Below are 13,404 nucleotides of genomic sequence, written 5' to 3' on the forward strand. Positions count from 1 at the left end.
CAGAATCTTAGAATAAATGATCTATCGGCCCCTGAGATCTGGGACCTGAAGGGACAGCTGCTAAGTAGAAAGGTTACTGATGCTGCGAGATACACTTTTGTGTCCTGATGTGGTCTGGGCCTCTTTCCTCTTTAGGAAAGTAGATCACTACTCTCACAGCGGGAAAGTGAAGCAAAGGCGGCAGCCCAAATATCTGAAAGGCACAGATTCTGGCCACTTTCTTCTTCCAGGCCTCTGTGGAAGGTGAAAATCGCGCCTCAGGGCTTTCAGGCCTTTCTCTTCCTCCCTCCCCTCCCGTGTGCACAATATGCGTTCAGTCAGCTTTCATGGATGCGGCTCCCAGGCGGTTACTCGACTGCTCTCCAGCACCAGCCAGTACAGTGGCTATTTCAATTGAATTAGCTAAAATCTTAAATGTTTTGGATTTGTTTTAATCTAATTCATTAAATTAAAATTAAAATAACCTAGGTCCTCAGTCACAGTAGCCGCACCTTCAGTGGCCGATAGCCACACGTGGCTAGTGGCTGCCCTGTAGTCAGCACGTCTTACTCATCACTTCCATCGTAGCAGAAAACGCTACTGGGCAGCAATGCCCTGAGCTGTCACTCTGGACACAGAGCCAAGAACTTTAGAGTCAGCCTTGGAAAGGCAAAAGCGGGCAGATGAACCCCCTGGGTCCTGCTCTGTCTATTTCCAGGAATGACCACAGTTCACGGCTACTACAGATTAGAAAAACACGATGCCAACCCAGAAAACAGATCTTTATTCAAAATATTTTCATGTAAAAAAAAGAAATCCTGTGGTGTCCTCTGGATCATGCTTTCAGGGTTGCTTTGACATTTTTAAAGAAACAACAAAGGAGACAATAATTCCTGTTTTCCTTCCCACACTTTCCTTCTCAGCCTCAGGGCTGTGAAAAGGGTCAAGAACAATGCTCTTCTCTCGGCATCCTGCTCACCTCCCAGCTTGCAGGATGGGAGGGGAAGAACAGGCAGGAAAAAAAGACAAAGTCACCTTGTTCTGTGTGAAATACTTGTTTAAAGTTACATGGGCCAATGTCCATAGCAGGGCTGTGCTGAAAGGCAGCCCAGCCAGGTGGGGCGCAGGCCAGGAAGGCCACCGCCTCAGAGGTGGGTGAAGGAAAACACTGGCCCTTCCCTTCCCCTCTTCCCTCTCTCCTCGGTTCCCTTCTAATGCAGCTACAAAGCTGACAAGGCTTCTCTCCTGACCACCAGCGCCTCTGCTCAGCGCCGGTTCTTCCTCCTTGGAGCTGTACATCGCTGCACTGCGGCGAGGGCAAACCCTGTCCCTTCAGGAAAACAAAAATAGCAAAGTCCCTGTCTGTGTGAACAGAGCCACCATCTGCCCCAGGCCTGCGACATAGAGACTTCTCTGGAAAGGCTGGGCTCTGTTGATGCACCGACCAGAAAGTGGGGATATGACCTCCTAGAGTTTCATAGGGTCCTCCACCTTCTCATGGAGACCCCTCAGGAAGCAGCAGTGGACTCGGTAGCTGCTAACAATAATAGTAGTGGTAGCAATAATAATCATCATCAATGTAGCCATTTTCACTCAGCGAATTCCTTAATTTTCACAGCAACTGGGCACAGTAGGTACTTTTACTATCCCCATTTCACAGATGGGGAAAACTGGCCCAGGAAGGTTATCTCATCTGCTCAAGGTCACACAGGTGGCAAGTAGGGTTTGATTTGAACTCAGGTGTTCTGGGCACACAGGCCACACTGCTTAACAATTATGCTAGCAACACAGCAACAATGTGATGCTAAAAAAAAAAATCACCAAATTTGCCACTCCCCTCATTCTGCACCTCAGTCTTTTTCTGATGATCTTGTCCAGGTAGTTGCTAGCAAATCTGGGTCAGTCAGCCTTGCACAGAGTAACTGCCTGAAGATACGTCCATCGCACTGCTCTCCTGGCCTTACCAAATAAGGTCACCCTGAGGTGGGACAGAGCATGGAAGGTGTCCAAACCCTCATGCTATTAGGGGATCATAAAGTGCACACCAATGAATACTACAGTGCTTGGTTTCAGAAGAGATATCCAGGTCTGTTCCTGTGTTGCACAAATATTGGTTGAGCGCTCAGGATGTACTAGGTGTGGCTGGGCTTTCTGGGTAACGACATCCATTTCCAGGTGACCAGGTCCTGGTAGTGAGCCTGGTAGTGAGCCTTGACCCCTGCACACCTGTGTGAATTCAATCCATGGGCCTCTCCTCTGATGGTTTTTCCCAGCACAGTCTCTGCAGTTACTTTACCCAATTAAACCATGTCAAGCTCTGGAGCAGCGACAGTGAATTGTACAGGGTTAGTACTCAATTAACAACTTCAAAATAAATGAATGAATGAGTGAGCAGAAATGCCTTGGATGTCTTCATCATGAACAATAGTGCCCCAGGACCTTTTGGTAGCAACTGCACTGCCGCCCATCACCATCCGTTTCCCTCCCCCCGCAATAAGCTGGGGTTGGGCCCCTGACTCCTGGCCTTGAGGACTCACTGCAGTGTTCCTGCTCTTCAGGCTGCGTCCCCTGTGCCACATTAAAGACAGAAAGCCAAGGGCGCCAAGTGGGTCTTTGGAGGGCTGATCACGCTGTCCATTGTGGGCCCAAGCAGCAGGTGCACGGCCTTGTGGCCTTGAAGATTATGTGGCCTCCGAACCCCGAGCCTGTCCATCTGTGCGCCATCTGTGAGCCGCCGGCCTTTCCCATGGGGCACACTCACTCCTTCTCCAGCCCGTGTCTGTTAGTCCTGGGCAGGGCGAAAGCCAAAAACGTGGTGGTTTTTTTCAGCTGTGGGCTCTCAGCGACGCTCCCTTCCTGCCAGCGGAAAGCTGGTTTCCACGCCGCCGGGGCATCTTCCACAGTGTTCCCGCAGCCCTCGGGTCAAGCAGCGTTCACACTGGTCCCCAGGCTACCCCGCCTTGCCACGTGGCTCAGACTGCTGCTGCTCACTTTTCTGTTAAGACGCAACAATCCACTGAGAAATTTTATAACATAAAAATAAAAACAGTATTGCTTGTTAAAAGCAGTAATGCAATTAACCCTGCGAAACCTATTTACTCCCAATATAACTGCAAAGAGGTTATGATATATAAATGTCTTCAAAATGAGTAAGACAGTAATGAATAAAGTATTAACCACTGGGCAAAGGTCATCAATAAAAGTAAAATCACACGTAACCATAAGAGAAAAGACTCAGCATGACTAGTAATCAGATAAATGTCAAAAGTTCAAGTAATGCAACACCATATTTTGATTCAGAAACATTAGCCAAATGATACACGGCTGTGAGATCAGCGGCAATGGAACAGGCATGTGCACGCGCCGTCTCCCCGCCACCCACAGACGGGGAGCCCTGTTGGGAGGCGAGTGGAACCGCCTGCCTTTCTCTTCTGCCGCCGTATCGCAGGTTGACGCCCAGCAGTGTGGCGTCTGTGTGGCCCACATTGCACGGAATCTGCGCTGCCAGAGACGACCAGCCGGCTCCTTGTGGTTAAACCCAAAGCGAACTCCTGCCTCCTCACTTTGCTGACCCAGCGGCGTGAGCACTGACAGCCAGCCCCTTACTGTCCCCCCCTCGTGCCCTGCGCCTCGCAGGCCGCCCGTCGCGCCGCCTTCCTCGGCTGGTGTCCTCCAGCCTGCCTTCCGCCCGGCCCAGATGGCTTCTCGCTGGGCCATCTCACCAACCTGATGGCAGGCTCTGTTTGAGGCATTGCTGCAGGAAGGCGCCTCTTCAAATGAAATATTCTCTAAGTAATTGCTCAACGTTTATCTAAAGGCCTTGCGTGGCCCACCCAGAAAAGCCAAAAGCCCTACAATTGATCAGACAGAAGACAGCTGCCTTCAGGAAGAGGACAATTAATTATCTATTGGTCCTTGAGGATTTCAGCTCTTCACCCCAATCGATTATCAGAATATTCCTCCCTGATGAGAGTTTGAGCAAATTTAATTGTTCTCTATCTTGTTGGCAAAATGTAGGCCTCTTTCCAGGTTAGGGTCCTGGATCACTAACTCCTGGCCTGCTCCTCACTTCACCTCAGTGTAGATCAGTGACTTCAGAATCTGCTGTCTTCAGCCTATTTTTCCTCCAGACTTACAGCTATGAGAGCTCACTTGACTTCTATTTGTATTTCCCCTTCAAATTCAAGATGCCCCAAACTAAGCTTAAGGCACTCAGTCCCTGCTCTCTGCACACCTCCAGCCAGGTCCCCTCCCGAGCACCCCTTCTGCCTGGCTGGCACCACCACCCACCCACCCACCCAGTCATACACACCAGACAAGCTCAGGAACTTTCACCCACTCTGCACTCACCCACTTTCCCTGTGTCTAATCAGCGACTAAATCCTGTTGATGTCACTTCCTATTAACCTGGCAGTTGTTCCCCTCCACTCTCACTGCCACTCTCTTATTTAAATGACCTTTTTTTTTTTTCTCACCTAGGTTACTTCCACAGCCTCCCAGCTCACCTCCCTGCTTCTGGGCTCCTCCCACCTTTCATATGCTCTCCACTTGGCAGCCCACGTAACCTTCATACAATACAGGTTTGATAACCCCCCTCTCCCACTGAAGTCATTTCAATGGCTCTTTATTGTCCCCAAGATAATGACCATACTCCTCAAATGACTTAGAAGATTCTTGTAATATAGCCTTGCTGGTTTATACAGGCTCCTGTCTCTGATGCCTTATGGTTCAGCATTACCGTGCCTCTTTCAGTCATTTTCAGTAGCTTGCATGCAACTGTTCTCTCTCCAAAAATCTTCATACCTCCCATTTCCACACCTTCTCCCACTGCCCAGCGCTCCCGGGTGATCCTCACTGTCTTTGGCACATCTCTCCTTCAGCAAGCCTCCTGGCCCCCAATGGCAGGGTTAGGAGCTCCTGCTATTTTGTCTTGGCAACACCAGGACCTTCCCACATCTTGACACATGGGGCTGCTTATTATAAGCATTTGTCTCTGTCCCCTGCAAGCATATGAGCTCCCCAAGGTTTCTTGCCACCCCTTACTCCTTTCTCAATAGCCGCGGAACCTGGGATGTGCTTCCATCAGCCAGTGCTCACTGAAAGGTTAGAAGGAATAGGTAACAAGTTACTAAAATGTGCATGTCCTTCAAAGAATCTAGCTCAATAATCAGAAACCCAGCTTCTTATTTCTGCGCAAATATAGGGTGTCCCAAAAAATCAACACACACACTTTGAATAATTATAAAGGCAGTGTTTATTAAAATACATTTCATTTTCAAAATTGAGCTATCAGCTGTCGGTGTGCATACATTTTTGGGGGACACACTGTATGTTTCTTTAAAAATTATTTATAATAGAAAATATGCATAACAGTAAAAATTTACAACAAAGGAAGAATGTTCAAGTTAATTACGATGAACCTATGTTAAAAATGCTAAGTAACCAGATTATATTTCCTTTCATATATATTAAGGGAAGAAAAAAGTAGGGTAAAATTGTACATTGCCATCGAGTAATATTTCAGATCTATATAAGAAAAGACAGAAAAGGGCCTGGCAGCGTGGCTCAGCAGTTGAGCATTGACCTAGGATCCAGGAGATCACGGTTTGAATCCTGGTCGGGGCACATGCCTGGCTTGCCAGCTAGATCCCCAGCAGGGGGCATGCAGGAAGCAGCTGATCAATGACTTTCTCATCAATGATGTTTCTATCTCTCTCTCCCTCTTCCTTCCTCTTTCTGAAATCAATAAAAATATTAAAAAAAAAAAAAAAAGACAGAAAAGGAATTTGGCAAAATGTTAACAAGTTTTACCTGTAAATAATGGGATTGTGGGTCATTTCCATTTTCTTCTGTGTACTTTTCTATATTTTCCAAATTTTCTTATGCTCATGGGCACATTCAGGCATGTGCCCTCAGGCTCCTCAGCATCTAAAGACCCAACTCAATGTGTAGGATTTTGGGTCCCCCTTTCAAAGTGACTCTGCTGTGGACAAGCTGTGATGCTGAGACAGGACATGCCCACCACACCAAAATTCTGCCAAGCACCTCCTCTGGCTTCCTCATCAAGAGCCCTATCAATACCTCAATTCACCCCTCTTACCTGAGGACTGGCGGCCTCTATCCCTCATCACAAGCCTTTCTCCCCTTTCTAGTCAGCATCATCTAATGTTCCAAGCCAGTGTCCCCCCCAAGTTCTCGGCCAGGTCCTAAACCAAACATGCCTTCTTACCAGATGCTTACCTTCTGATTATTTCATATGCAGGCAGCCTTCTGCCCTCAGCCTAATAAGCAGCTAACTGTGTGGCTGACTCGGGGGAGGAAGCTGAGAGCTAACAGTTACCTTCTGGATCATGTAGATCAATCCCCTGTCTTGCAAACAAGGACACGAAGGCCACACACAACAAGAAAGAGCAAAGCTTAAACCAGATCGTGTGTCTGGACTGTATCTGCTGACATATTTCATAATGGTTTTACATGGTCTCTAACTTATGTTTCCTTTGGAAAGTATCTAATTCTTTTAAGAACTGAAACTTTAACATGTTGATGAATTGTGTGTCATTAACCCAGGGTGAGCATGAGAGAAAAATGGAGCATTTTGGGGCACTCACACTGATGTTACGGTCTACAGAGATACTCGTAAAAAAACACATATGTGGGAAGGCCAAAAACCCCTCCCGTGCCGTCCCAAGGCATCCTGGCCACTCTGGGGCACTGGCCTTCTCCTCCTTCCCTACTCCAGTTCCATCATCTGACCCTCAAGCCATCAGTAACACCTCCAGTGCCTGCCAAAGGTGCAGGCTGCTGACCAGAGCCGGTCTGCTGAGCCTGCCCTGCAAGGTCTGCCTGCATGCCCTGCGCCTGATGTGGACACTGTGGCTCATGTGGAAGTGGCATCTCCTGTCTCAGCAGCAGCTGCTGGCCCAACTCCGATCTGTTCTTCTTCCAATGGCCTGGCTCTTTCGTTTTCACAGGTTCTTTTATTGCATCCTGCTCTTCTCAGGATTCCCACGTGAGTCCCAGGGACCTGGGTCAGGGGGGTGGTACAGGGACAAATATCCTGTCCTATTCAGGATTGCCCCACCCCTCCATCTGTGTGCCCTGCTCAATTCTTCCTTCTGTCTGCCTGCCTGCTTTTCCAGGGTCCTCCTTGGTTCCTGGTACAGAGACCCTTAGAAGTTCTCCCTCCTCCAGGACTCCAGCCCCAGACATGTCTAAATCCTGATGTGATTCGAGCAAGAATCCTTGCTGCGTCACCACACCTGTGATGAGCCAGAAGTCCTGAGTGCATGAGTGTCCTCAGCATCCCCCTCGCCTCCTGGTCAGGGTTCTGGCCTTCCCACCCAGGCTCACCCTCGCCACCTGCCCTCTAAGGAGATTCTGCTTTTGCCAACTCTGTCCTCAACCTTGTGTGATACAGAATAGGGGAAAGGGGGCAGAGCAAGAAGAGGCGCCAGGTGGAAACTGCGAAGAACTTACTGATGTTTGAGGAACGAGAAACAGAAGGGTTGCTGCAGGCCTGAGTTACTTTAGAATGTGTTTGTTTCCATGGTGTGTTTCATCTGGGTACCGCAGTACAAGTATCGTATACTTGGTCATGTGTGCACCAGGAGGATTATGGCTTCAATAGGGCTGCATTTAAAAAAAACACCAATGAATACAGGGAATGGCTTATCCTTGTTTCCTCCCCAAAATGTATCTGTCAAAGAAAGCATAATAATAAGCCCTGTCTACAAAATTACCTGGATTTGGGGGCAACGTATTGGAAACTAGGGTAAAATGAACCACCTTCTTTAAAGAGCCCCAACCCTTTTGCAGGTTAACCATCCTAAAAACGCTACATAATAGATCTGAGAACTGAACTTCCAGACCAGCTCCTGGGACCAGCATGTGATTCAGTGTTGTCTTCATCAATATCTTGAATAAAGATTTCCAGTTTCCAAGTGATTTCTTATGTACTGGCTAATCCAGGTGTTCAGAACAGCCTGGGAAGACGTGGCCTGCAACCTTAACTTAATTAAACGTGATAAAGCTGAGGCTCAGGAAGGTGTTAGTAACTTGCTCAGGGTCATGTCGCCATGAGCTGGGTGGATGATGAAAAATGTTGTCAAGAATCCAGGAGCCAAACATCCCTGAGTCCCCGGTGAGATGGGCTGAACGGTTCAGTGCCTTTCGATACTGTCAGGGAGTGAGAGTACTTATTGGTGATTGTTAGCAGGAAAGGAGCTTTGTAGATTATTACAGATGGCCGGGCCTGAAGGTGAAGGAATCAGGTTGCTGTTAACTTAATGACTTCATACTGTGATTCCCCGATACGTTGGACTCCCCGTGTCCCACGCTGACAGCTCTATCATCACAAAGGCATGGGAAAGTGGGAGAAGCACTGAGGTGACTTTGGGTCTTGCAATGACTCATCACGGTGGAGCAAGCCTTCTGGACGCATCAGCCAGGCCTGAGGAGGAGACTGCAGATTCGCCAGCCAGGAGCCATGCAGAGCTGCCAGCAACGGGCTCCGCTGCTGAACTGCCTCTGCCCCGAAGTCACTGGAGTCGGCATTGACAGGAAGAAGAAGGACTGCTCTAGAAATGTCTCCAGTTGGTTGGCACAAAAATACAAAAAATGCCAGTGAGTGTGGTAGCTGATGTTTGTGACCTGAACGGCCTGACAGTGCCACTGTCCCGTCGGTTACTAAGGTTCATGCGTAAAACTGTGCGCAGCCAGGGAAACACATGCTCATCTCGTCTTCAAATACATGGCATCTTAGAACTATTTGGAAAAACTCTCCCACTAAGCACAATGGCGGTCAGACCCCTGCTTAGGATCCCAGTACCTGAGGCATGACCCTACTATACTACTATAACTTGGAGATGTCCTTAGAGCCTATCTGTCCTTCACTCAGTCTACACAAAACACCGATTACCCCTCTTCTTTGGGGAGAGGACACAGTGGTGACGTTGACAATGATGAGCTATAAAGTGAGAGATGGCCGTCTGCACACACCTGCAACACTGCCTCTGCCCCCTTCGCTGGGGGACCCTGAGCCCACCTCCGAGACCTGCCAGATAACAACACAGAGGACAGAACACTCCACGGTCCCTCCACCCCCCATCTCTGTTCGGAGGCCTCCTGCTCACTGCTGCTCTCCCCTGAGAGCTTTCCCACTCCCAAAGCATCGTTACATCTTTTCAGTTCCCTCTGAATGTAAAACTCCCAAGTCTTTACCCCTGGCTTCAAATATCCCTTATACTTGTTGAATAGTTTCATTTGTGATAGAAACACACGAAATCATATAAATTTACTACCTTTCTCTTCTAAGAGTGAGTCTCCCCAAAAGATCTTTGTTTTGCCAAATTCTGGAGACTCTGGCGAGATGGGAGTGTCCCATCAGCAGGCGGCCTGAGAGAGGACTATAAAGGAAGGCAGAGAGGCAAAGAGACACAGATGAATGCTATCGGGGTGATAACTTGGGGAAAGGCCAAAAATACTCTGAGGGTTTTCAGAGAATTTTACTTTATGATACGAGATTTAGAGAATTTTACTTTGTGATATGAGATGTAATTCCCGCCTGAGTTTTCTGGCATTCACCCTTTGGAAACCTTTAATAAGAATCTTCAACAGGGTCGTGTGTGTGTGTGTGTGTGTGTGTGTGTGTGTGTGTGTGTGTGGTGTTCAATGTAACAATGTCCTGAGACTGACCTTAAGATGAAAATTAACTGGATACATTCAAATTATACAGTGGTGTAGAAATTCTTACATAACTTCTCACGAGTACATGCCTTGCATCTCTCTCTAAATTATATACTTCTTAAAGATAATAATTTGAGGCTCTACAATTATTCTCTGTATCTAGCATATTGCTTATCACTGTGTCTTACATACGATACTCATTAAATACTTTATTCTTTGATTGACAGGAAAGGCAAGAATTATTATAATTTGGTGAGGTGAGGAACCAATATTTCACAATGTGAGAGAATCAAGAACTTCAGCAAAAGGACACATTTTTGTTAGGATTTAAAAAAAAAAGATACATAACTTTGTTCATATTAACCTTGAAAGAAAAAGCTTAGTACTCAGTCTTATCCTAAGAGAAACACAAATGCCTATAAGCCACTATGTGCAATTGGTGTCATTATTTTCCAGTCAAATTTCCAAGCAGAGCAGTCTCTCAGAGGACCCTGCCTCAGGCTTTGGAAGGTTGTCCTATAGGAAATGAACTATGGGCTAAGAGGATCCTAAGGGGTGGAATGCCGGTAAATCTTTAACAACTGGCTTCAGGAAACAAAGCCCTGGTCTGTAGTGTGTGCCAGTTTCCGTGGGGTAAGTACTCTCATCATGGTGGGTCTCAATCCACCAAAGTGACATAACTGAATGGAGAACTGGAAAGAGATGTGCAAAAGCAGTTCTTCTGGGCCAATACAGGCAGCTCCAGCACACCATGGATTCCAAGCCTGTCTGTCCCTCCTGGGCACCCAAAAGCAAGTCTGCAAACTGCAGAGGAAGGTGGGGTTTTGCGTGTTACTTTTCTTTCAGAAACATAAGGCCTAAACTCATAAAAGGTACCAGGAGGCACCAATAATTAGTTTTAAAGCATGATAGAAAGAAACAAATATATGGAATACAAATATAAGGCCATCAACCAGCTAATAAAATACACCCTCTTACAGTGTTATATTTGCAAAGACTTCTCAAATTTCATCACCTCACCAGGCTAATGTGAATGTAGCAGGAGAGCCAGAAATTAGAATTACAGACTACAGACTGTTAAGACCTTAGAGGTCACTCACCTAGGTCCTTCGAGGCATGGATTTTATTCTGATAAGCACAGAACAAGGAATGCTCCAGGATCTGAACTTAGGTCAATCATATGAAGGTTTCTCCTCTGCTTGGCCCAAATCCTTTTGCATCTCACACTCTATTAGAGTCTCTTCTGTGCCTTGTTTCCCCCAGGGCCTAACTTAGATATGATAACATATAGGGCTCTAGTGACCCACAAAACTGGGAATAAGCTTAAAACAACTGAGAGCTTGTGGCAAGGCAGCTTAGTTTGTTAAAGCCATCTCTGCTGGGTATGTGATTTGCAAGTGGTGTAAGTGTGGAGCAAGCGCTGCCTCACACCTGCCCTCCATCGCCAGTGCCTGGCTGCTCCCTCCTCAAGCCCAGCCTCATCCCAGTACCTACCACAGGGAGGAGAGAGATGGATGGGCCCGGCTAAAAGTTCTTACCCATTCTGATCAACTGACCCTTTTCTAATTAATTAATGAAAATCTCTACTCTAAACTGTTATAAACACCTGATTGCTAGGACTCGTGCACAACAATTCTTAGAAATGCCGCATAAAAGCTTCCAGGTTTGTGTCTGTAAACATGGTGAAGTACACCATAATGTCCTTTCCCTTTCAGGCAAAAGAGGTCACGGACTGAGCTGAGTGAGGGGCAAGTACTGCACTTCACATGCTCATCTGAACCCATATTTCCAGTGATCTCTGTAACCCTTGCCTCAGGGTGTCTGTCCTTGACTCAGAACTTGTTGGATTTTCAGAGTTCAGCCTCTCAGAAGAGAGATCCGATAGTGGAGCTCTGAAGGAACTATTAATGAGCATTGATGACAATACCAAGGGGTCACACTGAATGAACTTCTACAGTTTATATGCTTTCATTGCACAGTCATTTGAATATATAAGTAATGTCAACCTCGTGTCAGAAAAATGATCCAGAACAACCTTCTGCCTTCGACACTGGAATAGATATTTTATAGAAGAGCTTGGTTGCCTTCTTTAATTCTAACATTTTGAATTAAGGATGTTTAAGAACAAATTTTTAAATAACAAATTTGGCTCTTATTGCATTTATCTAGCTAATTTTTTTGACCGAATTTATTTATTTTTTTTGGCCAAGATAAACCATATCAGGCAAATTTTAACATGCTCCATAAAAAAAACCTCAGAACTTCCTTGAAAGTCTGACCCAACTTCAAGGGAGTGCTTTGCTAAGATATAATAAAATTTATTGAATTGAATAAAAATAAAGCCCATGGACATAGTTTTATAAATGGTAATCATGCCTTTCCTTCAGCCCTAATGTTTATATTAAAAAGTTCACAACTTTATAGCTTTGTTGTCTGATTATATATTTTGTTGCTGTTATATTCCCGTTAATGATTTATCCCTTAAAACCTATTTTGCTTAATATTAACATAAGTATAATATTATGCTAGCTATAGTATACTTGATATCTTTTAAAACTTGGTTAATAAATATTTAGCTGGTGTATTTTTTCTTGTCTTTTTTCTCTATATATCTGTATCACTTTGTTTTATATAGTGAAGGCAGAATATTGTTGAACTTTGATTTTCATTCATTCCAATAGCTTCTGTCTTGAACTAATGGGTAGATATTACCATAATTGTAATTACTCATATTTGAACTAGTATCTGCACCTCACATTGTGTTTTCTTTTATCATCCTTGTTACTCATTTTCCTCCTCCCATCTTGTACTGAATTAGTAAGATTTTCTGTGCCTCCGATGTTTGTCTTCCATGGAAAGTTTGGAAACTAGAGATTACATTTATGTTATTTTTATAATTACATTTAAATATGTAACATATATACCAAACTATAACTTTAGCATATTTAACTATTCAGAGGATTTTTTGTTGTACTAAAATTATTTAGTTATTTAAATAATCTATTGTTAATTTTATTTACTAACATATTTTATTAATCCCTGTATTTATTGTAGCTTTTGTTTCTATCTCATGTCTTTCCTTGAGCTTTTCTTTCTTCTTAATAAGATATAAACTTTAACAGTACAGGTCTATGATTGGTGAAGATCTATGTCTTTATATGTCTGAAAATGTTTCTATTTTGTATTCAACTTTGAATGATAGTCTAGATGGGTTTAAAATTTAAGGCTGAAAATTATTTCCATCAGTGTTAGGAGGCCACTATTTTCTGGGATCTATTGTTGATAAAAAGTTTCTCTTATTGCCATGCCTTTGCCAATATCTGTCTTTTCTTCCTTTCCATGAATTTCTTTTTGTTTCTGATAGTTTATGGTTTTGCTCTGATGTCAAGTCACAGATTTATTTTAGTTTACCTTTATTAGCGTTTGGTAAGTATTTTCAATCTGAGAATACATGCCTTTAAATCTGGAAAGCTTTTAGCCATTAGGTCTACCAGTTTATTCACCATATATCTGAACTCCTGGCATTCTAGGGCAATTCTTCAGCACTATCCTCCAGTCCATTATTATCTCTTTGTGCCCAGTCTATTGTTTAAATTATTTATTAAGTTTTTAATTTTACTAACATTTTTTATTTCCAAAGTTATAATTGATTTTTAGTCATATATATAGATGACCTTGTTGTATTTCTGCCTGATTTTGTTTCACATTTTTAAGTTTCTTATTATAAATACTATTCCTGTA

At 44.7% G+C, this 13,404-nt stretch overlaps 1 long non-coding RNA gene across 1 annotated transcript in view; it reads right to left on the reverse strand.

Annotated features, from left to right (window-relative positions):
* Positions 1 to 746: 746 nt before the first annotated feature.
* LOC107535883 (uncharacterized) overlaps positions 747 to 13,404 on the reverse strand; it is a 40,278-nt gene continuing 27,620 nt past the window's right edge. The window contains exon 2 of the long non-coding RNA XR_001603084.2: positions 747 to 2,974. This is a non-coding gene — a long non-coding RNA (uncharacterized LOC107535883). The remainder of the gene's footprint in view (positions 2,975 to 13,404) is intronic.

The sequence above is a fragment of the Miniopterus natalensis genome, chromosome 7 (assembly GCF_054644295.1).
Source record: "Miniopterus natalensis isolate mMinNat1 chromosome 7, mMinNat1.hap1, whole genome shotgun sequence".
In the NCBI taxonomy this organism is placed as follows: domain Eukaryota; kingdom Metazoa; phylum Chordata; class Mammalia; order Chiroptera; family Miniopteridae; genus Miniopterus; species Miniopterus natalensis.